This window comes from Rhinolophus ferrumequinum, chromosome 8 (genome assembly GCF_004115265.2).
Source record: "Rhinolophus ferrumequinum isolate MPI-CBG mRhiFer1 chromosome 8, mRhiFer1_v1.p, whole genome shotgun sequence".
Lineage (NCBI taxonomy): Eukaryota > Metazoa > Chordata > Mammalia > Chiroptera > Rhinolophidae > Rhinolophus > Rhinolophus ferrumequinum.
The window spans coordinates 1,822,820-1,849,630 of NC_046291.1; the positions used below are offsets into that span (position 1 = coordinate 1,822,820).

General features: G+C 54.0%; 1 protein-coding gene across 1 annotated transcript in view; it reads right to left on the reverse strand.

The window, feature by feature from the left end:
* Positions 1-1,582: 1,582 nt before the first annotated feature.
* The window catches only part of TWIST2 (twist family bHLH transcription factor 2), a 45,249-nt gene continuing 20,020 nt past the window's right edge, over positions 1,583-26,811 (reverse strand). Inside the window, exon 2 of the mRNA XM_033112392.1 lies at positions 1,583-2,236. The gene's annotated coding sequence lies outside the window, so the exon portion shown is untranslated. The remainder of the gene's footprint in view (positions 2,237-26,811) is intronic.

The following is a 26,811-nucleotide window of genomic DNA, read 5'->3' on the forward strand; positions in this document are numbered from 1 at the left end:
CCTGCACCGTGGTTGCATGTGGCCACGCCACCTGCCTTGGCCTTGGGTGTCGGCAGCTCTTCGGGCTGGTCTCCTGCACTGGGGACCCGGGGCCACAGCATAGGCAGACCACGCCAGGCACCGCTCCGGGGGGAGGCAGTGCAGAATTTGCAATTTGGGAATCAAGAAGTAAGCGCTTCTTGTAAGTTCTGTGTGACGTGGTTTGGGATTGTGTTTCTTCTGACTCCCTTCAGGTAAAAGCACCGTGAGCTACACAGGCCCCAACAGCGCCTTGGGGGACAGCACAGGACCAGGCTGACCTCTCACTGCCAGCACCACAGCTGCCCAGCTGTCCTCCCAAAGTCTCTGCGAGGGGTTAGGTGTGTGTGTGTGCATGTGTGTGTGTGCACGTGCCCATGCATGCACGCTTGCCGAGACTGGGGCTCGTCTTGCAGGGACCATGGCCCAGGTAGGTACCTAGGGACCCTGGAGGTGGTGCCAGCCCCAGGGGAAGCTATGCTGCAGCCAGGTCACTCTGCGAGCAGCCAGGTGATAGAAGCTGAGGTCAGGCTGGTGTCTTTGAGCTCCTGGCCTTTGCTGGGCCAGGGAAAGGGAGTAGGAGTGAGGAAAGAGGGTTCCCAGGCCATCAGTCCTGCCGACACCCCTCTCCCCAGGACCCTGTCTGGGAGCTGGGTGGGGTGTGTGCAGCCTCTAGTCTGTGGATAGCTTCATCCAGCAGACTCTCGTATCAGGTGTCTTGCAAGAGGCAGGCTTCTGGCAGCTCAGGGTGCTGACCTGGTGGTACGTGGTTCCCCAGCTGGACGCTTTTGACCTGGGGGCCAGCATAACCCCACTGGTGCCCAGGGGGTGTGGGCACCCAGCACTTCAGGAGCTGCCATCCTCTGCCCACGTGGAGCAGCCTCCTGCCAGATTCTCCTTCTTGGCCCTTGGCAGGCAGTGGCTCTTTTGGGGTTTTTGATCAGGGCTCCATCTTTTCCTGCACAAATGGCTCTCCATCCTAACCCCAGGCTTGTGTGGACAAGGCTCTGGGCTGGGCAGCTGCATGTGGACATATGGTGAACATGGGGGCTGGCCATATTCAGGACAGATAGCGACCCATCCAGACAAGTGTGAAGAAGTGGCATGAATGTCACATCTGGGGACAGTCGGGAATGCCACGTGGGCTGAGGCAGTGGGGGAGGCTTTTCAGAGCTTGCACTGACCCTGGACAGCAGGGATGGGGCACAGGAGGAGTGAGTCTGATCTACAGGACAGGACATGGTCAGGGGAGCATAATCTGTAGCCGCTGAGGCTGCTGGGAAGGTGGGCACACAGGAGGGGCTGAGGCCAACCTCACCTGCTTTCCCAGGCCTGGGGCCATTAACACTCTCAACCACATTAGAGATGGTAGTTTCTAGAAAGTTCTGTGATTACATGTGGCATTAAATGTCTCACATCCTTTCTTGTCCTCTTTAAAGTGAAACGATAGTCAATTTTGTGACCTGTTCCAACTTTCTCAGGTGGCTTCCCAAGCTGTGAAGTTGAGGAGAGAACAGACGGGAGGCCAGGGCTGCAGGGACGTCTTTATTGTTCCTGGGTGGGGAGCAGTATACACAGCCATGCTGCAGTCACTGAGCTCGTTAAAAATATCTCAATAAATAAAACAAATAAGCAACATATACACTGAGACAGAAAATATAAAAAAATGGTTAGCTGAGCAAATCATGGAGAAAGAGGAGCGTTGGGTGAGAAGTATTCCAGGCTTACTTGCAAACTTCATGCAGGGGTTTGGGCGGAAGGGAACAGGAGGTGCTTGTTCTGAGAGCCTTGGTCCAGTTTAAACAGAATGGTACAGGAATGCATTTCTGTTTTATTAAAAAATATACATTACAAAAGGCACTTAGAGGGAAATGCAAATCCAAAATCCAAATCCTCGTACATGTGTTCCTGAATCTAGAGATTTTCAGAAAAAAATCCCCCCTCCCCCCAAATAAACCCCAGAAGAAAAATCCAAACAGTGGCGAGGATGACGAGGAATACGTCACCGGCGAGAAGGGCCGTGAGCGCGCGGCTCCCACTGTGGGAACCCTGTCTGGGAGAGGAGGTGCGCCGCCTGGCCTTGCTGCCACTGCGGTCCCCTCGTCTAAGTGTCTTGCTGGAGAGACGAGTGGGAAGCATGCTTGAGGTTGTTCAGGTTTCAGAAGTTACAGACTTGGACGCATCCCAGTTCCAGGTGCACCACAGCCCGAGGGGAAGTCTGAAAGACAAGGAGGCGGGAGCATGAGACAGCGCGGCCTCCCTTGGGTCGGGCATGCAGCCTCTCCCAAGGGGACCGGTGGCAGCACAGAGAGCAGCCTGCTCCTACGTGTGCCTCTTCTTGTCGGGGCCACAAAGCGTCTGCAGGCCGCTGCCCCCAGGCCGAGCTACCACCTCCCTTCTCAGGACCCTCTCCTGCTGCTCCCAGACCCGAGGGCAGAACCTCCTGCCTCCTGCACCCACCAAAGTCTTCTCCTCCACAGGGCTGTGCAGGCGGTAAGGGGCATGGGGAGGGGCCTGGAGATGAGGGGTGTGGGGAGGGGCCAGGAGGTGAGAGGTGTGGGGAGGGGCCAGGAGGTGAGGGGCGTGGCGAGGGGCCTGGAGGTGAGGGGCGTGGGGAGGGGCCTGGAGGTGAGGGGCGTGGGGAGGGGCCTGGAGATGAGGGGTGTGGGGAGGGGCCAGGAGGTGAGGGGTGTGGGGAGGGGCCAGGAGGTGAGGGGCGTGGGGAGGGGCCTGGAGGTGAGGCAATGAGGTGGCCAAGGCAACTTCTGGCCTTTTGCCTGCTGTTGAGGGATGCAGGCTGATCGCCAGTCCTGTAGGACCTCAGGCCTACGACATACCCAGCCAGCTTGCTGCCAAGCCTGAACTGATGGCATCACCCTGCCCAGGACACCCAGCAAGCCTGGCTGGGCGCCCCAGCATCCTGCTTCCCACGGGGTCATTAGCGGTGGTCCCTGGGCCGGATGCCCAGTGCTCACTTGCATGGCTGGTGAGGACACACGAGTAACCAGGTAACCGCAGACCCCAGAGGAAGCAAGGCCCGTCATTGAGAATCCCTGGAGAGCCCTCTGTGCGTCGGGGGCACGTTGGCACCAGGGGTGCCCCCACCCCAGAGGTGCACTGCGACTGTGGACCTAAGTGCTAAGACAGATGGACTAGAACTATGTCTGCACCAGCGGCTGGGTGGGGGCTTGGGCAGGGAGGTGGGACTCGGGAATGGCTTCACCAAGCAGGAGGCGGCCAGATGGGTCACCGGTCACCGTGTCACCGTGAGGAGTTTGCTGCAGGGTGGCAGGGAGAGGTCAGGGAGAGGCACCCAGGTCCTGGGACGAGGATGTGTCAAGGCACAGAAGCGCGGAAGGCGACGTCTGCAGCGGTGGGTGTGTCAGTGTGTTTGTATGTGTGTGTCTGTGTCAGGGTGTCGCTGTCAGTGTAAGCGTGTCACTGTGAGCCTGTGACCCTGGCGCTGCTCAGCGGGGGCAGCAGGCATGTGTGCTTCCTCCCGGTGCCCCCAGCTCCCCGCCCACGGAACCCCGAGCTCCACACGGACACCCGGTTCCTCAGGGAACTCGAGAGCTTTGGTGAAGCAAGACAGATCTGAAGACGCTAAGACACATTTTCCCTACAACCCGTGTGCACGAAACTCTCTCTCTCCCCCCCCCCCCCCTTTCACGTTCCACTCCGAGTATGAAGCGTTTGTAAGTGGCCCTGGGCAGAAAGTCAAAGCCGCTCTCTGGGAGAATGTGGTTGTAATTAGATAATTAATGGGGGGGGGGGCAGCTAGAGAAAGCTAAATGGAAGCCTTCCTCTGTGGGAGGAAAGCATTACAACAGTTTCTGATATATGAGCTGCACCCGCTCTCCGAGGGGAAGTACAGGCTCATCCACCAAACGCCAGAAATGACAGGCGCCGTCCCCAAGCAGTGGTGGGTTTCAGGGTGTGCTCCACATGTCCGGGGGCCCAGGGCCAGGCAGAAACCAGCGGCGGGTTCATTAGTCTTCTTGACTGAGAGCCTCAGGCCCCGGCCCCCTAGATGTCACCCTGACCCCACCATGTCTACTGACATGACCGGTGTTCTCAGCAACAAATGCAAACCATCTGGGGCCCAGGATCGCCCCTCCCCCGTCCCCACGCACTGCACGTAAGAGCCACCTGAAACCCTGTACATTCCCGTGCCTCTGCGCGCGGCTGAGGATTGGCGGCCGGATGGGGCGGGGCCTCTGCTCGGCCCCGCCCACACCAGTCCATCAGGCACCAAGAAGCCGCAACAGGTCTCGTGACACTCTACATCCCCAGGAGTGAGACGTCAATGCCAGTTCTCCACAAAGTGAGGCCGGGGTGCGCTTCCAGGGGAAGCGTTTAATAGGAGGCCTTCTGTCCGTCCATCCATCCACCCACCCACCCATCCAACCAACCAGCCAGCTTTCCTTCCATCTCCCCATGATCGTGTGTCAAGAATGCCACTCCTTGTTTTAAAAGCTCAGAGATGAACCAGAGAGATCTAGCAGGGGGAAGAAAATGTCCATAAACTAGAACACGGGGTACACTGAGCTTTTAAAAGGAGGTGCAGGTAAGACTCTGCAGGCAGAAAGGGAAGGACAAGAACGCTTGGCCTTCGCTGAACTGCCAAGAAAAGCGGGTGGGGAGCAGGGGTAGAGGGAAATGAAGACAAAGGTGACATCTCCTCTAGTCAGACATAGCAAGTGCTCACGTGTGCACGTGTATGCACCCCCCCCCCCAGGGATTGTCAGTGGAGACTGCAGGGGCGGAAGGTGAGGGTCGGAGGCCAGGAACTACCCACAGAACAGACATCAGGGCACTGTCCCAGCTCACAGCCCCTTCAGCAGGAAAAGTGGAGGGTCCTACCTCCACGGGACCCTGAATTTGCCCAGTTCACTCGAAGGGGCTACCACCGGCCAGTCTGCTCTTGCCACCACCTGTGGCTTCTTTCCTCCCACTCACTACATCTGAAACAAAGACCCCTCCACTCCTGGGCTCCCAGGTGCCTGGGGTGGGGGAATGGGCCAGGTAGAGATGAACACCCATGGCACAGTGGTGAGACGCTAACAGCTGCCACCTACCCTGGTGGGTACCCATCCCACAGGGGCATCTGTGGGGCACTGTCCTCCAACTGAGCCCTCATCCCCTCCCCATGCCTGGATGTGGCCTCCTGACTGAGCATGGCTCCCCATCGTGGGCTGGAGGACAGAATCAGCTTCAGTCACACTCCCCATAAATACAAGCAGACAACAGTGACTCACGCCAAGGGACTAGGGCCACAGAGGCCAAACTGCCAAGCAGAGCACCTCGAAAACACCCCAGAAAATGGGGACCAGACTTTCAAAGCAGCGGAATGTATCATCTGGGGAGAAACCAGAGGCCTCTGTGCCAACAAAGTAAGAATAGTTTGCTTTGAAAGAAAAGGAACAAGCAGGAAACAAGAAAAAGGCTCTTGGAAATAACTAAAGTATGGAAGTAGACATTTGAAAAAATAATGGACGCAAAATAGCAAAGTAGACACTGATGAAAAAATGAATACATCAGAGACTGACTTCTGGAGGTCTCCGGCATCTGGGCAAAAAGACACAGGAAGCAGAAAGGAGGGGGCCATGAAGACACAGGGAGGGAGGGACCCCTGTCCTCATCCTCAAGGAAGCCCTGTGGTTTCAGAGAAGGAACACTGAGTTCTGGGAAGGGCCGACAAGACGGGAAGCCGAGCCACATCACAAAGAAAGTTCTGGATTCTCGGAGTACAGAAAACCGCCTACAGGCTTCCAGACATAAAACGAAACCAAAAAGAGCCAGATGGGTTGTTTCCACGTGCTATGCCACCTGCTCACCAACAGCCCCATGACATCCACTCTCTATGGACGACGAACAGCACCCATCGCCAACTAAACCCGCGCACCGTGACCGTGGTGAGGAGCCAAGGAAACAGGTCTGAGCACAGATGGCCTCAGGAAAAGCACACATCAGGTGCTCCCTCTGGGGAAACGCTACTCGGAAAAACTTCCATCCAGATGAAGAGGACTCAGGGTTTCTGTCTCCCACTGCACGCGCACACACACACACACGCGCGCACACACACACGCACTGCAGGCTGCCAGGGAGAGTGAGAGCCAGAAGGAAGAGCCTCAGACTCCAGGCCACAGTGGGGGTTATGGGTGGCCTCTGGGGGCCCGAGCTTCCATCCCCCAAAGCCACAGTGGGAGTGAGTGGTGGCAGCGGGACTGGAGGCCAGCAGTCAGAACGTGGGCGTGGACTCAGGCACTGTGCGTCCCCCGCTGTTCCAGGTCCCACTCAGCCCAGAAAAAGCAGGAGACCTGAATGTATTAATAACTGCGAGGCAACTGACCAGGTCCTCGGGATATGTGTCCGCGCCACCAAACAGAACCAGACTGTTTCCTTCTAGGGGCAGAGCACTCCCACTTAGAGTGCTGAGGGTATTCCCGAGTGTAAAGATGAGGAAACACTTCCCATTGTATTTATTTTTATTTTGTACTTATTTATTTTGTAAAGACTGCTTTTTAGACCCATTTTGGGTCACAGTCCAGCTGAGAGGAAGGTACAGATGCCCCCCCATGCACACTGCCCCCCCCATGCACACAGCCTCCCCGGTAAAACGCTGACACCACCCCGACTCCTGTCCACCTGGCATAAGAACCAAAGGCAATGCCACGTCGGTCTGTACAGGGCCCTGGTGAGGCCGGCATTGCAAGGAGGGACCCTGGACCAGGCCGGATGCTGTGTCTCCACGTAGCTGCTCATGGGGACTGCCGCCCAAGCGAGGACAGTGGCTTCACTTCTCTGAGCCTCAGTTTCCTCATCTGCAGAAACACCGAATGGTGCTCACCCTCAGACCCCCTGCACTGGCTCTGTGGGGGTTCAATGAGCCACATCACACTGAAGCCTTGGGCCTTGCCTGGCTCGTGTTACCACTCGTCACCACGAAAATGGGCACCCCAGGAAGGTGGGGTGCTGTTTCTTCCCCAGCTGGGTTCCCACCCGGCAGACACCTGGGGACCGGCCACCCAGGAGGGAAGTGCAGGCTCTCTAGAACCTCTCCCTCTGTGCAAGCTCTCCGTGAGTCTGCTACTCACAAGGTGGTCCCCCCACAGCCCGTGTCACACACAGCCCGTGTCACACGCAGCCCGTGTCACACGCAGAGAGCAGGCCTCGTGCTGCCCCGAGGAATCAGCACCTGCACTTTGCAAAAGCCTGGCTCTTCTGAGACAGAGCAGGCACTGGGCGGCCTGGCCTGCCTCCCTCCATCCGTTCACAGTGAGCTGTGGCTGGGATGCGGCAGAGGCTGTGACTTGTCAGGCACTCACAGCTGCTTACAGACAACGCTCCAACAACAATTTGGGCATCTTGGTGCTCCCTGTTGGGGGCTGGACCCCCTGCTGGCAGCCAGTCCCTGAGGCTGTGGCTGCCATTCTGCCTGAGCCCCGCTCAAGACGGCCTCAGGCAAGAGAAGGACTGGGGACAGGCGGGACAGGCAGTGGACACACAGCTGTGCAGCCAGCCCGTGTCCGGCTGGTCTGGCTGCACAATGACCACCCATCCAAAAGGGCAGGTAGCTGGGGTGCCAGTGACAGCCTGCAGTCTGAGAAGGGTCACCCACGCAGCTGAACGGGTTCTCTTCCATCTGGGGGAGGGCTTTGAAGACACCACTGGGCCGTGAGTGCTGACTGGCTCCAAGCAGCCTCCCTACCCACTGCCAGCCCCGCTGGGATGGGCAGTGCCAACAGGTGGCTGGCACAAACCTCACTCCCTCAGCGCCGCCTGTCCCAACCGCTGACTGTGTGACAGAGGCCTCTCCAGAGACAGGAGGAAATGAGGGGTTTTCCTCTGAGATGAGAGAATGGGAGCCTTCTTTCCAGGCTGGACTGCGGGCAGCCAGCACCAAACAGGCTGAGCTAGCAGGCACAATGGCAGGCTGTAAACAGGACCGTCCCTTAGCGGACAGGTGTGCACTCACGTGGCAGATGGAAGAGATGAGGGGCAAGGTGAGGGCAGCACATGGAGCCCTGGGGGGGAGGCGTGCTCACAGTTCAGGCCCCACCCCTCCCTGCCCCTCTGTGCGGCTCTCCTGGCTGGGAGCCGGGCCTGGGGGGGAGTGGGACAAGCAATGGCAGTGCCAAACAACAGCACATACCACCCCCCCATGACTGTTTAAGAAACCTCTTCCAAAAGCTGAGACTGCAGGAGGGTGGCGGCAGCCTTCCCTCCACAGGTTGGACTCTATGAACTACAACTTATTTTTCAGAGAAGTTTAAGGACCACGTGAGCTGAGGAGGGGTGAGCAAAGAACAAACTCTGCTTTCTCCTAAGGCAACGTAAGTCAAGAAGCAATTGGACTTGTGAGATGCATCCGTTTTTACAAGGTTCCTCTGCACGGCTGGGCCCCGGCCCCCTCGTCCCCCTCCCAGGTCCTTTCCTCCCGGTACACTCTGAAGGCTGTCTGTAAGTGGTCACTGAACCTTACAGTGGCGATGACAGGCAGGACACGCTGGTCTCTTGTGGGCCTTGGGCCCTTTTTCAGACAGTGGGATAGAGGTCATGGCCATACGAGTCTCAGGCCAGTGAGTGGCAAGGAGGCCACGGAGCCACCCACAGGGCTGCAAAGCAGGTCAGAATTAAGATCCAGGAGCTTCTCTGTGGGGTGGGGCCCGGCCCACGCCCCTCTGGAGAGTCCAGCTTTCCCCGGGAATGGCTGGGTGGGCGGGACTCCCCCACGGTGCCTGATACTCCTAGGACACCGAGCAGGATTGGAGGGGGTTGGAAGGGGTTGATGGGTTGTGCTGCCTTGCAGATGTCCAGGACCAGTGGTGCATGTGGGGAAGGCTGACAGCGGCACAGGCTGTGTGTTCCCGAGGGACTGGAGCTCTCTGCTGCCACGACGAGCCCAGTGTTTGTGGACACCCCCTGTGTGGGGCCCCTGCACTCGGGTCTCGGGGCCTGGGGTCAGTGGGCAGGGGGAGGCAGGTGAGGACAGGCTGTCCTTTTCTCCTAGCTCCCCGATTCAGGCGGTGACGCCAACTCCTGCGTGCGTGAGAAAGGAATCCTGTTGGGAATGACCCCGTTTACGGTGCCAGGGCTGCTCATCGAAGGCTCCCCGGTGGCTCACAGCCGTGCTCTTGGCCTGCCCTCCAGGGGAGTGAGAGTATCCGCCAAGTTGGAAGCAGAGCACTCCCCTCGCTCCCCTCTCCTTGGGCTCGGCTCTGGGCTTGGTGATTCAGGCTGACTCTCTGGAGCGGCCTGCCTGCCAAAGAGAAGAGGCCTGAGAGCAGCCCGGGTGACGGCAAGCTTGCCTCTGCACAACCAGCAGGTCCCTTCTCCTCGGGCCTCCAGGGTCACTGCCTTGGAGAGGCCCACTCTGCGACCCCGCCCCAGGCTGTCCAGGCTAGCTGCTCACTCCCGGGGGTCTGCAGCAGGTAGGCCCCACTCCCGCTGGCAGTCTTCAGTATTTACTTGGTCCAGACTTCCTTGGGGGGAGGCCTTCCCATTTCTTCCCCATGAGTCACGGGACACTGCGAAGGGTTGCAAGATAGTGAGGGCTGGCAGTACTGAGTAACCAGATAACAGGAGGGGTGCAGCCTCTTCCCGGTATGAAGGCCTCCAGACCCGGAGCTACTTCAATCGTTGAGTTATGACTTCTCCAGATGTCACTACATTCAGCTTCCAACTAAAATGCATGAGTAGGAGAGGCTGGAATAAACAGTCACCCTGCAGGGCCCTACTTCAGCTGGTGGTGCAGGAAGTGCCTTTGGAGACGGTCCATCTGATGACGTCATTTCAGAGATGAGGAGATGGGGATGACTTACCCCGAGTCACCAGGCCGGTGCCGTCGCCCCAGGACTCAGGTCAGCTAGCCCTGGGCGGAAACGCCTTCTCTCCTACAACCGACTTTGCTCCCACCACGGCTGTCATGTGGCCCGAGGCCCTGACTTACTCAGTGTCGTGAAGGTTGACAGATGAGTGTGTGAGGGTGCGAGCCTCCCAGTGACAGTGGCATGAACTCAGAGAGCAGGAACCGCAGGCCGGCTGATGTCGCGCTCTGCCGCGTGCTGGCACGCAGTGACGGCGACCTGTCCCCATCCTCAGCCAGTTAACAGTCCACGTGGGGCCAGACGACTATTATAACAAAGATGTCATGTTTCTAATGATGGCATAAGAGTACACAGAGATCTACAACTATTTTGCTATAATATATAAATATGTATCATAAATATAAATGATTACAGCAAAATGTAGTTGTTATAACAAAGGAATAGAAAGGTACATAGCAAAGCATAGAAAAGGCAACAATTTCTGGTGGTTTTGGGGAGCTCTTCACAGACTCAGGGGTTGGGGCTGGGTCTTCGAGGACCCAAGGTGGGCAGGGGTGAGGGGACAGGGCACATGTGAGATGGGCTGGAGGAAGGCGAGGATTTGGGGGTAATGGCGAGCGGTAACTCTGGGGGAAGGGCCAGAGACTGGCAGGACCCCACAGGTCAAGGGAGACAGTGAGAAGTGGGAGAGGAGCACTGGCCTGACCCATCTGCCCTTCAGACGTGAGTGTGGGTGGCCCCTGCAATGGTCCAGGAGGAAGGGGGCTGATGACCGCAGGAAGACAACGGCCATGCTGGAGGATCAGCCAAGGGTGACCCAGGGGTCCGCCTGGGGCAAGGAAGGAGTCATGACCCCGGGAACCTAAAAAGGGAAGAAGAGAGGTGTTCTCAGGACACCCTAAGGTTAGGCTCACTCAGCGGGACGTGCAGCTCAGGTGGGGGGTGTACGGGCGGTGTTCAGACGCAGCTCATTAGGAGACTGACATGATCACCCCAGCTCATTCTCCAGCTCCCCTCCGTGACAGAACTGGGGATACACCCGGTCAGGGGCACCCGAGGGAAAGGAAGTGGGGGAGGCTGCGCCCCAGCAGTCTCGTAAGGCACGCGCAGAGCTGGCTAGCAGTGCCCCCTGCTGGAGGGAGGACCGCCGTCAGAGGGGACGTGGACTGGGCCCTGAGGGGTCAGCAGGCCACCTGGGGCAGGCAGGTCCAGTCCTGCGTGGCCTGGGCTTCTGAGGCACAGTCGAGAGACACAGTGGGTGTGCCAGGAACTGGGGCTGCTGGAGGCCCACTCCTCGTGCCCCTGCGTGTCGGCCCCCTGCGTTTGCTATAGGATTCACCCAAGGCTCTCAGCCACGTCCGGGAGGAGGCGCCCTCACGTCCCACAGGCTCAACACACACGCTGGGGGCGCGGAGGCGGCCGACTGCTCCCGGAGGAACAGCTGGTTGTTAAACCCAGATCCCCTTGTCTGCAGCATGCCACCCCGAGTCTTATGGGGGGGGTGCAGAGTCTGCAAAGTGTGAGAGAAGGTTTCTGAGGCTGTTTCTCACAAACAATGAAAAAGGGGGGTTAGGAAACCGTTTCCAGTAGTGAATCAGCTCTGACAGCACGCTCTCCATAACCACTGCCAGCTCTTGCTTCCCAAAATTAACGTCAGAAAAGTGGCCACTTTTTAAAATGTGCAACGGTTTACAGAAATAACTACATCTAAATCATTTTACTGGGCACTCCTTTTATCGAATGACCCAGATCGAATATGCTACTTTTGAAATATTTGCATATATTCATGCATATTCAGAAAAATGCAAAAAGCTTACTCAGCTTTGGAAAGAATCCTGCTATGATGCCACCCTCCCATCTTGCAAATGTCTGGCAATCCCGGTTTGGGCAGACGCTGAGATATGTGATGATTTGGGAAAACCGGCGGCGCCCAGGGGCCCTGGCATGGGGGATCTGCTTCTAGGCACTGCGGTGTCCCCGCTTTTGGGAGAGTGGCTGGGGGCTTGGCTGCTCCACCCCTTCACCAACAGGGACAAGGCCCATCCTTCCCAAGCTCTGGGATCAGTTACTTTTAGCCCATTTCATACTCTCAAACTTCGGCCCCATGTGAATAAAACTGGTCTCTGTTGGAAAACACGTCATATTTAGAAATCAACTAGCACACACTCAAGTATTGAAGACTCTGCCCCAGTTCAGGTAAAATTGGCGGATTGAAGGAGGATGAGGACAGGTGAGTGAGCAGCCCCGGGCAGGAAGGACGTGTGGCTGTGGGCAGTTGGCATCGGGGCCAGGAAAGGACCGACAGTTCTGGTGGTGGCCTGGCAAATGGCCATCTGGAGCCATGGAGTCCCAAGGGAAGGTGGGCTTGGCCTCTTTAGGGTGGGTTCCACGGACAGCAGGCAACACCCCACTACGTGACGAAATAACACAGAACGTGCACGGTTTAACGGTAAACAAGACCTGAAGAAGAATGATAAACGGCCACCTTGACGGACAATTGGAAGAAGAATGGCCGAATGGCTCATGTGCAGACCCCGCTGTTAAATTTCGGTGGTCCCTCCTCCCACCTTTGTGGTAAAGATGCTTTCCCAGCACCGTCTGATTCTCCTGCTAATTCAGACAGAAAGACACCTCAGTGAGCTCTGCAGGAAAGCACTCAGGTGTCTGAGAGAGCAGGAGAGGCAGCACAGACACTGGCGACAGCGAGGTTTAGTGGACTGGCCGGTCTACCTGGAAAACATGCAAGTGCCTTTCCTGCAGGCCCAGCTCCCACCTTCACCACACTCCCCCAGCCAGGGAGCTGCCACACAGCTGCAGTGACCCCTGACCTTTGAACGTCCCCTTTTCTTATCTCGGGCCTCCACATGCCATTCACGACCTCGCCTTCTTCGTGTGTGGGGGGTGAGGTGGTCGTAGATCTGCCAGGAGAAGGACTTTGACAGACTGCTGCTCTCACCCTCCAGTTCATCCCACAGCTGACCTCACACACCTGGGAGCCCACGAGCCCAGGGACGGCAGACACAGAAACGGAAGTCAAGGCCAAAATCCCATGGGCACAGTGACAGCAGGCCCCACATGAACGCTAGCAAGCCCTGAGTTAAGTCTGAGAGCAATGCCCCAGGACCACGCCGAGGTGTTAACAGGCAGGGCTGCTGTCAGCCCAGGGGGGGCTCCCAGGAGTCCCATCCCTCCCAAATGGTCAGGGTTACTCTGCTGATCTTAGAGAACGGGATTTGCCTCTGGAAAATGTGTTAGATATTTTCTTCCAAAAGGAAGACTCTTTCCAACAAAAACCTGGAACTCCCAACATTTCGTTTTTGAGATTCAAACTTCCAAATTCCAATGGCTTCCTTTGTCTGCATTGAATCTAGAAGGGTCTGTGAGGGGGGTGGATGTGCCGAGACTCCTAGCCCACAGATAACCTGCAGGGTCGCCTTCCATGTGGGCGAGTGTGTACTGTGGTGTCTGAGAAGGACTCGGACGTCCTGGGCCAGTCGTGACTGGTGGGAGGGCAGCTCCCTGGGGAGCAGATGCTTTCTAGAGCCTCCTCGGCCATGACTGTGACCACCAAGCAGGAGTTTAGAGAGGGATGCCCTTGTCCCAGATGGCTCTCAGCCCCAGGATCAAGTAAAGAGATATAGAAATAGGTTCACTTTTGCTCAATTTTTAAAAATCCAACATTCCTGCATTGAAACCTCACATCTATAAGTTAGAGCAGGCAAAGATAAATTTTACGGAATTTATTTTGTTTTCAAACTATTTTTGAATAGGAAAAAAGCCCAAGTCACTCTGTATTTTCCTAAACAGTGAGTTTTTACAGAAAGTGACATGGCTGAGGAATGACCATTCATGTACACACATTTCTGGTCCAACGTCTGAAAGAAGAAACAAAACCTGCATGGGAAACTGTCCCCTAGGTTGTGCAGTATCTGGAATGTGCTCCCCCTTTTTCATAGGCTTTGTGACATCTCAGCGGGCTCCTCCTCGGTGGAGGACTGTGAGAGCAAAGCATTGGAAAACAAACAAAGCCCTCCCTGGGTGTCATGCGGAAGTGCTGGCTTCTGTTAGGCTCTGCTGCAGGGGATGTGACCCAGGCCTGCCGCTGTGACGCCCTGCAGGGATCTGTGAGCATACAGCCAGGTCCCGTCTCCCTTGGCAATACTTTTCTCACTGGTAAAATAGGCTGGTTCTACCTGCCCCACAGGTGAAAGAAGACCTGGTACACAGGAAGGGCTCGCTCACTCCGTTACGAGGTCTGCAGGGAGTGCATTCAGGTTCAGAGTGGTCATTCCCAGATGAGGCCACTGTGTGAGCAACAGAATCCTGCCCCATGTCACACGTGCTGACATCACTGGGCTTTGGGGTGACGACACACTGCAGGGCAAACGACTCACAGAGCCCGATCTTATGTTATAAATACAAAGAGAGTTTTCTTTGAAATGCAACCAGTCCACAACAAACACAGAGTGGGCGTGGAGCTCTGCTCTAGACCCAGGAAGCGGGGATGCACAGAGCACAGCAGGCTGGCAGCGGCTGCAGGGCCTCGGTCATTTGTATACTGGGGATGCCAAAAAATGTACACGCATTTGAAGAGATGTTATCTATGCTCAAGCAGTAGTTCGCCGTCATCAGAAGTGTCTGGGTACTGAAGGGAACGACTTTGAGCACCTCTTGTAATTGCAGAAGTCAAAAGTGACTTGTATTCATCTTTTGTTATCGGTATATATTGAGTATTACAATTTTAATAGTTTTTTCCTTTCTTAAAATGTGTGTACATTTTTGGCACCCTCTATATATTTGATATTTATATATATGGTATATATGTGTATATATATATATATATATATATATAGTGTGCATATGTGTGTATATAAATCTATGATATTATAGATTATATTACAATCTATAATATCATAGATTATATTACAATCTATAATATCATAGATTATATTCCATGTATGTGTATATATGTAGGCATATAGCCATACACACTGTATATACATATACCACACACACACACAGACACATGCACATTCTCCTTTAAAAAAGGTCACCTTTGTCTCAAGTTTGCTCCAGTCATTATCTACTGAATTCATGGTTTGAAGGTAGAGATTATACTCTCACATCATTTCTAACTGGCCCCTCACACAGAAATCAGTGTAAATCCAGAGCATTGAGTGACAGTTTAGTCAAACCCAGCCACTCTTGTCAGCCTGACTCTTCAGATGCCTCCCCAGAACCTCTGCTGAATCCAGGGTTCCAGGGACAGCTGAGGACCTGGAAGCAGATGGGGGAGCCCCACAGTCTGGAACCTGCTGCAGCACTGGCAGGTGGTGGCCAGGACAGCCCAAGGAGGGCGTAGGAATGATCCTCTTACAAGGACAGAGTGATCATCTGTTTTCTTCCTTTCTGGCATAATCAGCTTGGGGTAGCCTCTTGTGGGAATCATAGATGTACAGTTGTGTATTTTCCCAAATATTCCTCAGCATTTTTTCATTGATTGCAACAATATTCCTCAGTTTGGAAGCCAAAAGCAGCTACGTTTATTTGAAAGCTAGCAGAACAAACATCGAGAGATTCGGAGCAAGACTCTGGAGTTATTATCAAAGCTGACCAGCTAAAGTCTCCGAATATTTGCTATGATGTTTCTGATAAACCAAGGGCTACTGCTCCTTCAGCGGGAACCCTCTTTTCCTTATCTGCCCATTTTAAACACATTTAACTACCATCTGAACTCCAGCTTAACATCCTGACCCTAAGACTATGGAAAGCAGGGTCAATGTCAGTGTTTATGAGGGAATTCAGCCATCTACTTTCAATCCTAGATCCAGAAATCATCTGTTCCCTCTTGACTCTCTTTAATCAAGCTCTGTCAATAAATAGATGTGATACAGATGTTCTGTGTCATCTTAAAGAAATGACTGGTTGAAATTCATTTTCAAATGAAACACGACCTTGTAAGCAAATACAGAGGAGCAAAGTCAGTAGAGAAGAAAGCTTCAACAAAACGTGAAATGGAGGCAGCACTGAAAATAAGCGAATACACCTTGAACCAGAGATAAGAATTCAAATAATGCCTAAGGGAAAAGTAAGATGACTAAAACATTGTATCATCTAATATGAGTTACTTTAACAAAATCTGGTGTGTAGCGATTCACATTTGGTAAACAAATAGATGAAGCCATGAGTCCACCCTGGAAAAATTTTACGATTTGTGAAAAACTTGAGTGAAAAATGCCTTTTAAAAATGAGCTCCTTAAAAATGAATCTGAAATGACTCACTTTAGACAATTTTCCTAAACAAATACCCATTTCATAAAGCAAAGTCAACCTGCCTAAGGCCCAGGACAACAAGGGAGAGATCCGTGAGTTGTTCAATTGTCTCCCTTCTTATTTCAGTGCTGTACCAGTCAGGGCAAGTGAGGTTTCTTGCAGCAACAAACAGGCCCCTACATCTCAGTAGTGAAACACAACCAGTCATTTTCGTCTGGCTCTTTCTTCTTGCTCAGTCAGGTTGGCAGAGGCTCTGCTCCATACAGTGACTCAGGACTGAGGCTGGCAGAGTCTCCACCGGCTTGGAGCTGCACCATTTGGGGTACACAGCCTTCCTTTCAGTCATTGGGGCAGTGGTAGAGACTAGAGTGCCCCACACGGTTCTTCTACACTTCAGCCTGGAAATGCTGTTGTCACTTCCTCCCAAAGCTTGTTGGCTGGGACTGGTCACATGGCCCTGCCTCACTGGAGGGGCCCTTAAGAGTGGGTGTGCCACTGAGTCTGCCTCGAGGACCAAAGTAAGGGTTTTAAACGAAGCTTTGTCCAAAACCACACAAAGTAATTTGTAGACAATCACTGGAGATCATTTAGGTTAATTGTATTATTCTCTGATAAATGTTGGGATCGGACTCCTGAAAATTCACTGACTCATGCCTGGGGAAGTTCAGTATTTTGGGGGAAAATGGTGCAGAGAGCAGTGAATGAACTTCACTTTTTAAAAAACATGCATTGACCTCAACAATAAGGGCAAAACACCAAGACGAATATAATGACACACATCCACCTTAAATTGGTAGCAGTGGGATCCTGTTCACTAGCTCATGTCCCTATTTTACGGAGGTGACGTGTTGGGCTGAGAGAAGGTGGGTTATTACTGGGCTGCAAAGCACCACCCCTGCTTTCCCCACTCTCCTCTGAGTGACTGGTTCTCAGGAGGCAGCATGATGTCCTCGGTGAGGAGGTCCCATTGTGTCCAGTAAGTCCAGGAGGATGGTCCTGGTGGAGCGAGCTGCAGTGTCGCTGCCTGACACACCAGTGTGGAAGAGAGCTGCAAGGGGCACAGTAGGCTGGCCGTCACTAGAGCCCTCTCAGTACCCCTGCCCCGGGTGTCGTACATCGTTCAGTGTGCTCTGGACGTTGCTGACCCATCTACTCCAAGTTCAATCTCCCAGGGCTGCCTGGACCAATGCCTCCCCCTCCTTTCCCAGCCTGGTGACTTCAGTGGGAGCATTACGGAAACCTCCCTCATGGGGAAGCTTCTCTTGCTTCTGGGAATCTGGGCTGAGAACAGATCTCCTGCTGACCAAACACAGGGCCCGCCAAGCCAATGTCACCCCCTTCCCGCCTTCCCTCTGATCCACATCACCCAGAGTCCCCCGTGGGCTGAAGGCGCATCTGGAGTGTCACACACACCAGCGTCCCGGGCTCAGGGAACAACCCGGAAGCATGCATTCTCCAGTTCTGAGGAAGGCGAAATCGGGGTTAGATGAGGGATTACCACCTACGTTGTGCTCATCTTTAAAACACCAGAAACCCTACGGCATCGCTGAGAAGAAACTTGAGTTCCCTCTCAGACCTTGCACTTGGGACTAGAGAACCCTAAATGCAAATTTTGAGTGAACCAGAGGATGGGGGAAGGAACCATTTCTCCCCTCCCCCTCCCGAGATGGGCTAGCTGGAGTTTCAGGTCTTTTAATTGTTGAGCTGAAGACATAATTAACACTAAGGAATGCTGTGCCCTTGAATATTTACAGGGGTGCAGGGGTTACGTCATTTCACCAGCAGCCAGGGACTCCGACCCCAGAGGAGGATCTTGGCAGGCAGTAAAACAGGGGAGCTGTTCTGCTGGCCTTTAGAATAAAGGTCACTGCACACTGTCTGTCTTAGGGGGAAATCATTAGTGCCACAACTGGGAGCTGAGATCACAAACATACTTTAAAAATGGAGAGCCCCCTTGGTTCCCTTTAGGAAATGGCCCTGAAGCGTCCCAGGGCTGTGCAGGGCACTTATAACACAGTCTGCAGGATTCCTGGAGATCTCCATGGTGAGTTCTTTCCATCGCCCTCAATACCATCAAACAGAATCTCACCTGCTGTGCTGGCACCAACCCCCGAAACACAGGAGGGGACGGTGCCCAGACCCAGACCCGGACATTGTCGGCTGGGCTGACACGACGGATGGCAGAAAGGCAGGCACAGTGGACATTTCTGGGCTACATTCTCCCCTTGGTCAAATGTGCACAACACCCAGAGGCCAGCGTTTCATTGGCCAACTCTTCGCCTGGACTATATAAAATGGGCCGAACCAGGCAGCACTGACCTTGGAGGGGCATATGTGGGCACTGGGAGGGAGCAGGGGGGGCAGAGGGGCCCACGGCCCAGAGGAGGGGACCCTGTGCGTGCGCCCTCTGACAGCCCTCCAGGCAGGCCACTCTGAAGAGCAGGGAGGAAGGGAGGGGGCACCCACAGAGGCACAGCTGCCCGGCCACCTCCACGGTCTGGGAGGGAGCTGAGAACTGAGACGCTTGAGAGGCTGAGCAGGTTCTGATGGGCCAGGACGGGCCCCACGTGCTCTGAGCTCTCGGGTTGGAGGAAGGATGTGTCTTCTTGTGTACCCTGCACTGCAGCATTTTCCTCCACCGATGAAACCCTTGGCCTTGCTCTGCCACCCCAGGGGAGCAGACTGGCTTGTGACAATGGATTTGGTGAAAGAAATCAGTGTCTGAGCTCAGACCCTGGCCTCGTCCTCTCACAGCAGTGCTGGCTGCAGGGAGCAGGCCCCCTACACCCGACCTGGTGGGGAGCCCCCTTGATTAAGCTCTGCTTGACCCTGGAGCCTCTGTCTCAGCTTCATCTCTAATAAAGGCCATACCCCAATCGGCCTTAGCCTCATCGCATGGCCCCGTACCCAGGCAGGACCAGGGTGCCACTCACCCCCACGCCAGCCCTGTTTGGTGGCAAGGGCGAGGTAACCACACCCCTCGGGCCTGTTCACTAGTCACACTATTGCCTGCGGTCTCCTGGGGTTTACACCTGGACACCTATGGCGTGGCCAGGAGGGCAGAGGAGTTTCCGAAGTCCAGTCTTAGAACCCGCCCTCAGGTGTAAGACTACTTGGCCAAGGAAGGTTCCATCAGGCCAGGCTAAGCCCTGTCATCTCCCCTTTGCCAGCTGCTAGCTGAGTGACCTTGGTCACGTCTTGACCCCAAATTGGACCTCATTTCTTCCAGGTGGAAGTGGGGGCACCTGGCTCAGGGGTATCCATGGTCCTGGGGGTCTCATGATTCTAGAATCTTAAGATTCCAGTGCTCACTCACACATTCCATCCAAGGCACAGCTGGCATTGGACAAATCTCGCACAAAACTGGTCACAGGTGTGAAATCTCCTATTTTCCCCAGAAGGTGGTTAGCATAGCGAATATTCACAGTCCTTCCTGGGGAGGGTCCTGGTTTCATGGAAAGACTGCTGAAGGGAACAGGAGGCTGGAAGGGATTCAGATAAGCACCAGGGGCCCATTGCATTTAATGCCTTGGGTACAATGGACTGAAACCGGACCCCCTGCTCTCAGCCTCCTGGTCTCCCGGAGTGACCCTTATCAGTCATCAATTCCTAAAGTCTTGCAGATGCAAAAGCACAGAAAGGCCACGTATGTGCATTTTATAGCTGGGACACCAGCAAAAGCAACCCTTGCAGCTTTTCATCCCCGAGAGCCATCTCCCTCTACCCGGTCCTCTCTGAAGGCTCAGGAGCTGGGGTGTATCTTCTTCGGCCCCTCCCATGTGTTCACAGTTCCTCCTTGGCCAGGCTTCTAGAAAACTCTTCGGCTCAAATGCTGAATGTTTTCCCTGATCTGTCTTCAAACTCGCACTCCTTTCCCTTCTATTTGAGTTAGAGGCTCGTGGGCGGTAGAGGCTGGGCTGGCCATCTCCGCCTCCTCCATTTCTCCAGCATCCCCGTCCCTTCTCCCCTCGCTCGGTTTTTCTCTCCTTATTTTTCCTGTGTAACGTCCAGTAAGGCAGCCCAGCTCCTCAGAGAGCAGCAGCTGCAGAAGCGAGCACGAGCAGATTTTAAATCAGCAGAGAATTTTTCAAGGAGTGATGAGAACGTGCCCGTCTACACCACAGCGCCTGTCTACACCTCCTTGGGGCTCTGCTGGCCCCACTGGTGCGCTCGGTCAGTGCTTCTCGGCGAGGACGGACAGTCCATGAGGACGGCTTCAGAGGGCGGAGGAAACCGTCCCCAGCCCCACCCTCATTGCAGAACTGGACCCTTGCAGACGGCACTCTCCTCCGAGGCACCTCCAACCCCACATGCTCAATAACAGAGCAGGAAATGGAGGTCCGGAAACGCAACTGCCTTGCTCATGTCCCCAGAAGAATTAGTAGAAAAATAGAAGCTGCAGGGAAAGCATCGTCTAAGAAATGTTCACATCCATCTTGCCCCAAAGCACTCTGGCCCTGAGTCCTTCTGGGGCCACGCCAACCAGAGGCTGTCCAGCCCTGTCTGAACACCCTTGGGGTTCAAGGTGTCAGGATGGGTGACGGTTTGCACTTGGGGAGGCTCCGACCAACAAACATGCCCCTTGCACCATCTCAGGTTCTGTTCCTGGGGCCACACCAGCCAAGCAGCCCCCATGCACTTGGCCCATCGTCCATGAGGGAAGGATGCCAGGTGCTGCTGGCAAACCCGGAGGAGCTCAGACGTTGGTCAGCCAAAGTCTGGCTCTCCCCTGAGCCCTGCCCACCCTGGGCACACGTCGCCTGGGTCTGCTTGTCCCTTGGCTGTTGTCGCTGCTGCCCTGGCTCTGAGCAGCCAGCACAGCCCCAGGTTCCTGCAGAGCTCCTCAGAAGGCACCCCTCTGTTTTGTTAAAAGAAGCTTTGTTCTCAGAGAACGCTTATAATTGAGTTATCACTTCATAGTGCTTGAGCAGATACGCTCCCAGTCAGTTCCCTCCCCATGGAGCAAAATGAATCTGTGAGTTACAAACTAATTTGCTCCTTTCAAGGAGTTTTCCTCATGAATTTAAGTGTTTTTACAGATCATTAGCTCCATGGTCAGAGGCCCGAGCAGGGAGGAAGCTGAACTGAAGTGTCGGTGGCTTCTGCCACAGAAGATGAACCAGAGTCGAGGCCAAGTGGCTCTGAAATTATAATAACATGAGTCCACATTAACCCAGATGAAATTTGCACATGCTCCCAAGTGCTGGTTGCTGGCGGCCTGGGCACCAGTAGTGGCACAGTGAAGGGCGTGCAGCCTCTGCATTTCTGCTCAGGCCACAGCTCAGAAGTGGAAAATAGCGCTCATCTGTTCTCCAGCTGCCCTCTCACTGAACGGTCCCAGGGTCCAGTTAACGCAGGTGGGCAGCAGGGACGGCTAGAGACAGGCTTAGGGCCTCCATGCCCTCCGGGGCACACAAAGCTGGTAAGCTCATCAAGAGAGTGCCGTCCCCATGGGCTTGGGGGTCCTGGGCTGCTGCCGGGGGAGGGAGGAAAACCCTGAGTCTTGGTGTGTGAACGGGACTCGGAGCCAGGGGGTCTGGACTTAAATCCTGACTTGCTGTGTGTCCCCTGAGCAAGAGTGTATGTGTGAGTGTGTGAGTGTGTGTGTGAGTGTGTGAAGGTGTTGTGTGAGTGTGAGGGTGTGTAAGTGTGAATGTGTGTGAGTGTGTGTATGTGTGAATGTGTGTGTGAGTGTGTGTGTGTGTGTGTGTTTGGCAGAGAGACACACAGAGAGGGGGCGGGGGAGGCAGAGGGAGAGAGAGGCCAACACCTTAGGCGCGGAGTTGCTGTGAGCCCAACTCACGTGGATGAAAAGTCCAGGCAAATGGTGGGGGTAGGGCACCTCCCCACCCCCGGCCCCTGCAAGGCCCAGTGCTCCCATCGGCAGGCTGAGAGGATCCCCAGAAAGCATTTCCTTACATAAATATTTAGGAGTGCAGAATCCCCTGTGGAACTCGCAGAGGACTGAGGACAATGGTGACACTCAAGCCCCAGGTGCTGAATGGAACTGAACTGAGACAGGGAGCAGAGAGCTCACTGCCCGGAAAGTTAGCCCAGCGCAGCCAGCTGGGGACACGGGACCCAGCCCGGGGCACAGGACACAGCCTGGGGCACAGGGCTCAGCCCAGGTAGGAGCCCAGGTAGGAGCCTGCCAGGAAGTCCCCGCTGCTGGGGATGCTGGTGCCTGTGCCTGGCCTGGTGAGGGCATGAATGAATGAATAAATGAGTGAATGAATTACTGGGACCACAAGGGACTCCACGATAAAGGGGCACTAAGTGCTCTCCACACTCCCCCATTAGGACATAGACACGCGCAGGCAGGGCTCACTGGAGAGAGGAGGTACCACACAGTCCATCGGTCTTGACAGTGGCACCCAGCGCTCGTTTAACTAGTAACAGCTGTGCCCCCTTTCTTCCCACACCCTGCCATGTTGGTGGCCCCCAGCCTCTGTCGAAGGTCCTTCTCTGCCCACAGGACGTACGCCTGCCCCAGAGACTTCACTCCCTCCCCTGGGGCCCTGAGTCGCCCAGTCTTTATCTCCGAGGAGGAGACCTCCTGGCCATGAGCAGGCCTCCGCGAACAAGAGCCACCTAAGAGCCCACCACTGCTCCTCCTCTGTGGGGAGCAGCCTCTGCCTGCCCACCTGCCCCCCGAAGCCCTTCCTGCCCCCTGGTCGGGGGCAGCCCATCGGAGTCAGAGGGAGGGATTTTCAGCACAGGCCTCCCTAGCTGGGCATGTTGGATGGGGAAGGGTAGCAGGGCAGAGAGGAAAACTCCAGGAGTGATTCTAATACAGCCCCACAAGAGAGCAGAGCATGGGAGCATAGCACAGGAGGGTGTGTGTATGTGTGCACATGCGTGTGCATGTGTGTGGTGTGCATGTGTGTGCTGTGTGCAGGCACGTGTGTATGTGTATGTGTGTGCGTGCACATATGTGTGCTGTGTGCAGGCACTGTGTGTTTGTGCGTGTGCATGTGTGCATATCTGTGCTCTGTGTGCAGGCACGTGTGTATGTGTGTGCGTGTGTGTGCATGCATGTGTGTGCACGTATGTGTGCTCTGTGTGCACACTGTGGACGCTGGACAGGATGACCATATTATGCCGTGTCTAACGTGACCCACTTTTGAGAGTGAAAGGGACACTGTTAAGAACCAGCTTGGAGAATAGAAATAAACCCCCAGTCCTGGGCATCTGCAGGGACCGTCAGCTTATTAAGCCGGCATCCACTTCTGACGCTCCGCCCTCCACCCAACTCAGACCCCTGACTGCTGGTCTCACGGGGAGTGCACTAACTCCACTCTACAAGGTGCTCGGGTCCAGGGGAGACAAGGGCAGGCCCCCGCCCGGGGATGGGGGTGCGGGGTGGGCACAGAATGTGTGTTACCAGGACGGCCCCTTCCTGCCTTTTGTGCCCGCGATTCCTTCTCTGCGAAAAGCACATTGCGACGTGATGTTCTACAATTAGAGTTCTTTTCTAATTACGGCCTCCCTTTCCAGGACTTGGGTGTCACAGCCCTTCTAGCTGATTACATGCCCTCACTTGAAGTGTTTAACAGGCGAATTCTTACTGCAGCCTCCAACATTATCATTTACACGCAACATTAAAAAAGCAAAGTCGGCTCCTCGCAGTGGTCTGCTAGAAGGAGAGAGTTCATTGACTTGGCCACACTGCCAGGCCGGTACCCTTTTCTCCCCACTGAACTTGCCCGCACGGCCACAGCCAGCGACGGGACTATGTGTGACACTGAAGCTGCACAGTTGCAATGGGCTTTTCATCCTGTGTCATCTCCTGAAGGCACAGACTCCACAGTACACTGGGGATGAGGCTTCACCTGGGAAACAGATGGAGCCGGGGGTGCTGCAACCTGCACTGTGTCCAGGTAAGTTTACAGTTCATAGTTTTGGGTTGCAATTTAACTCCAGATTAAAACATTGAGGAAAAAGTGAAGTGTTAGCATTCGTAACTCTGGAAGGCAAGAGCGGGCTGTCTCCAGGTGTTCCAGGTGGGCTCTGATAAAGGGACATGTCCTGATTCCCATGGATGGCAAAGAGATCCAGGCACAACTACTGAATTGCTGGTTCATGGACCAGGGAGGGAGCAGCCAGGCAGGACATCCCACTCCTGGGAACTGTCCCCTTAACCTGTTCCCAGGTAGGACAGCTCTTCTTGAGCTCTCTATGGCTTGATTCCATTCTGTTTTCTTTTAGTCTCAACCTGCCACAGGGATATCAGTCCTGGAGTCGGGAAACCCTTGTGGCAGCCCCAGCCCATCCTCCTCACGTGTCCCTGTCATACGTTTCTTGGATATGTCTGCTGTCTTCATCTCCCATGTGTACCTGATAATAATTTTGTTGACTTAAAAATTGTATTAATTGTATGAATTAATTTGGGAAAGAAGTGGCACGTTCACAATAATATTGTGTATTTCCAAAGAGCCTCACTGTGGTAAGCAGAGCTTCTCATCCAAAAAAATGTCCTGGTGGATTCCCCAGCTAAGACAGGTTTCTTCTCAAAAGGCCCCACGTTTCTTGTTAAGAACATGTGAGGTTTTATGTATAAGTTTTGGTGGCTGGCATCTTTCTGTTTCATTATGTGATCAGTTGGTTATTACTTGTGTGTATGAGGGTGTTTTTTAAAAATTATCTTCACTTAGTAATTGGCCTCCTTTCTAAATGGTTTCATCAGTTCTGATGGTTTTGAATGGATTTCTTTTTTTGGTGGTGGAGGGGGCAGGGTCCTCGGCAGACAACTCTTATCCCCACATAACCATATTGTTATCTTTCTGCTTTCTCCAATCCTGTCTCAATTTCACTTTCTTGATTTATAGAATCATTTAACAAGTTCAAAGCAACGTGACAACATAATGTCAGACTCTCTTGACTTTTATACAAATGACTTCACCGTCACGTCGACATTTGAAATAGATACTCTCATGGAGGTGAAGAAGAATCTTTTTATTGTGGCTTTTGGAAATTTTAAATACCAAAAAAACAAGATGTTAATATCAGATCTATACGAAATTTTCTCAGATGCATTTTCAGCATCTATTAATTTAATTATATTTATTTTTTGTTTTGATGGTAGACTTACTGAACTGCATAATTCAGGAGGAGATTATGAATAATTTCAATGCTCTTGGCATATTCCCAGAGTGTGTCAAAACCCTGGCAAAGATACCTGAATGTCATTAAGAAATTTCCCTTATAGTCCATAAAAACACTTCCCTGTCATGTGTCTTATTCTTCGGAAACATTACTGAATTTATTTTTCTTATAGTTTACTTAGAATTTTATCTAAATTCCTAATGAGATGGGTCTGTTTTTGTTTGTTTGTGTTTGATCTCTGACGGGTTTCGGCAGTGTGGTTATCACAAGTCCTCTGAGGTTTGCTTTTTTCTGACAGAGCTTCATTATGGGAGGGACTGTCCCCAATGAGAGAGGGGGGGTTTCCTGAGTCCCCAGGGGGAACGGACACACCAAGCTGCCTAATTACTGTCCCAACAGTCCTTGAAAGAAGAAAGGAGTCCCCAGACAGAAGACACTTCGAGCCTGACATCTCTTTGGGAGCAATTCATGAAACACATGACAGTCATTTTTTCCGAGGCTTTGCTCTTCCCAATTTTGAAATTCTTACGAGTAAGGAAAGTTAGGAGCCACTGGGAGTCCCCTGCTCGCACGGCAGACAGAGCCTCTCGAGTGCCTGACTGGATTTCTGTCTGGTGAGGGCTCGGCTGCTACTGCACCTCCTGAGGGGCCACTGGTCACCCTCCTGCAGGGCAGAGGCAGGGTCAAGCTACAGGCCGTAAGTGGCCACAACTGGAGCCCGGCCCCCGGGTACCCCCCTCCAGCCCTGTCAGAAGGGGAAGCCCCACAAGGAACAGACTCCCTCGTCTCTTGCTTATTTTTCTCTATTTCATCAGAATCTTCTGAAGTAAACCTCGCTCAGTGCCGAGCTGTGCAATGCTAGGTGTCCTCACCAAGCTCTGAGAGGCAAGCTTTCCATCTATTTATTGCTTTGCTTTTGGTCTCTGGGGACAGGGGAGAAATCTGCAGAGACCCGTGACCCCCAGAAGCTGAGTGGAGTGACTAACACCGGGGGGATTTGTCTGCCCTGATTTACAGCGTTCCTGTGAGCTGGGTCAGGAAGCTGAAGTTCACGGCGTTTTCTTGGCTCCCATCTCTTCCTAACGGCCAGCTCCTTGCAACCTAATCTATTTCAAGGTGCTGTGCCATTCTGCAGTTTCCTAACGAACCACCACCGCAACCACAGGAAAAACAGAGCAACAGGACGCGACCCTTGTTAGAAGACGTGGCTGTGCCACAGATCACAGACTCCGTTCTCTCTTCTTTGCTCTCTGGGGTCACTGGTGTCCCCATGGAGGAGGTCCCAGGAGGAACAGGAAGGAGTCTGCTCAGAGGGTCTCACTGTTGGGAGTCCGGGAGGTGGCCTTCCTGTCCTGGGCTAGACCTGCAGCTGGACCTTCCCGCTCGTCTGTCATCGGGGTTCTTCAAAAGGCCCGTGTCCTCCATGTCCCACCGCAGAGTAAAGACACTACAGCCTGAGACAGTGACAACCGCCAGTGACAGCCTCCAGATGGCCCGTCTCCCCAGCCAGGTTCTGACCACTTGAGTCGAAGCATTTAAGAGACGAAAAGCCAATGAATATATTTCTTATTTTCTGCATTGTTTG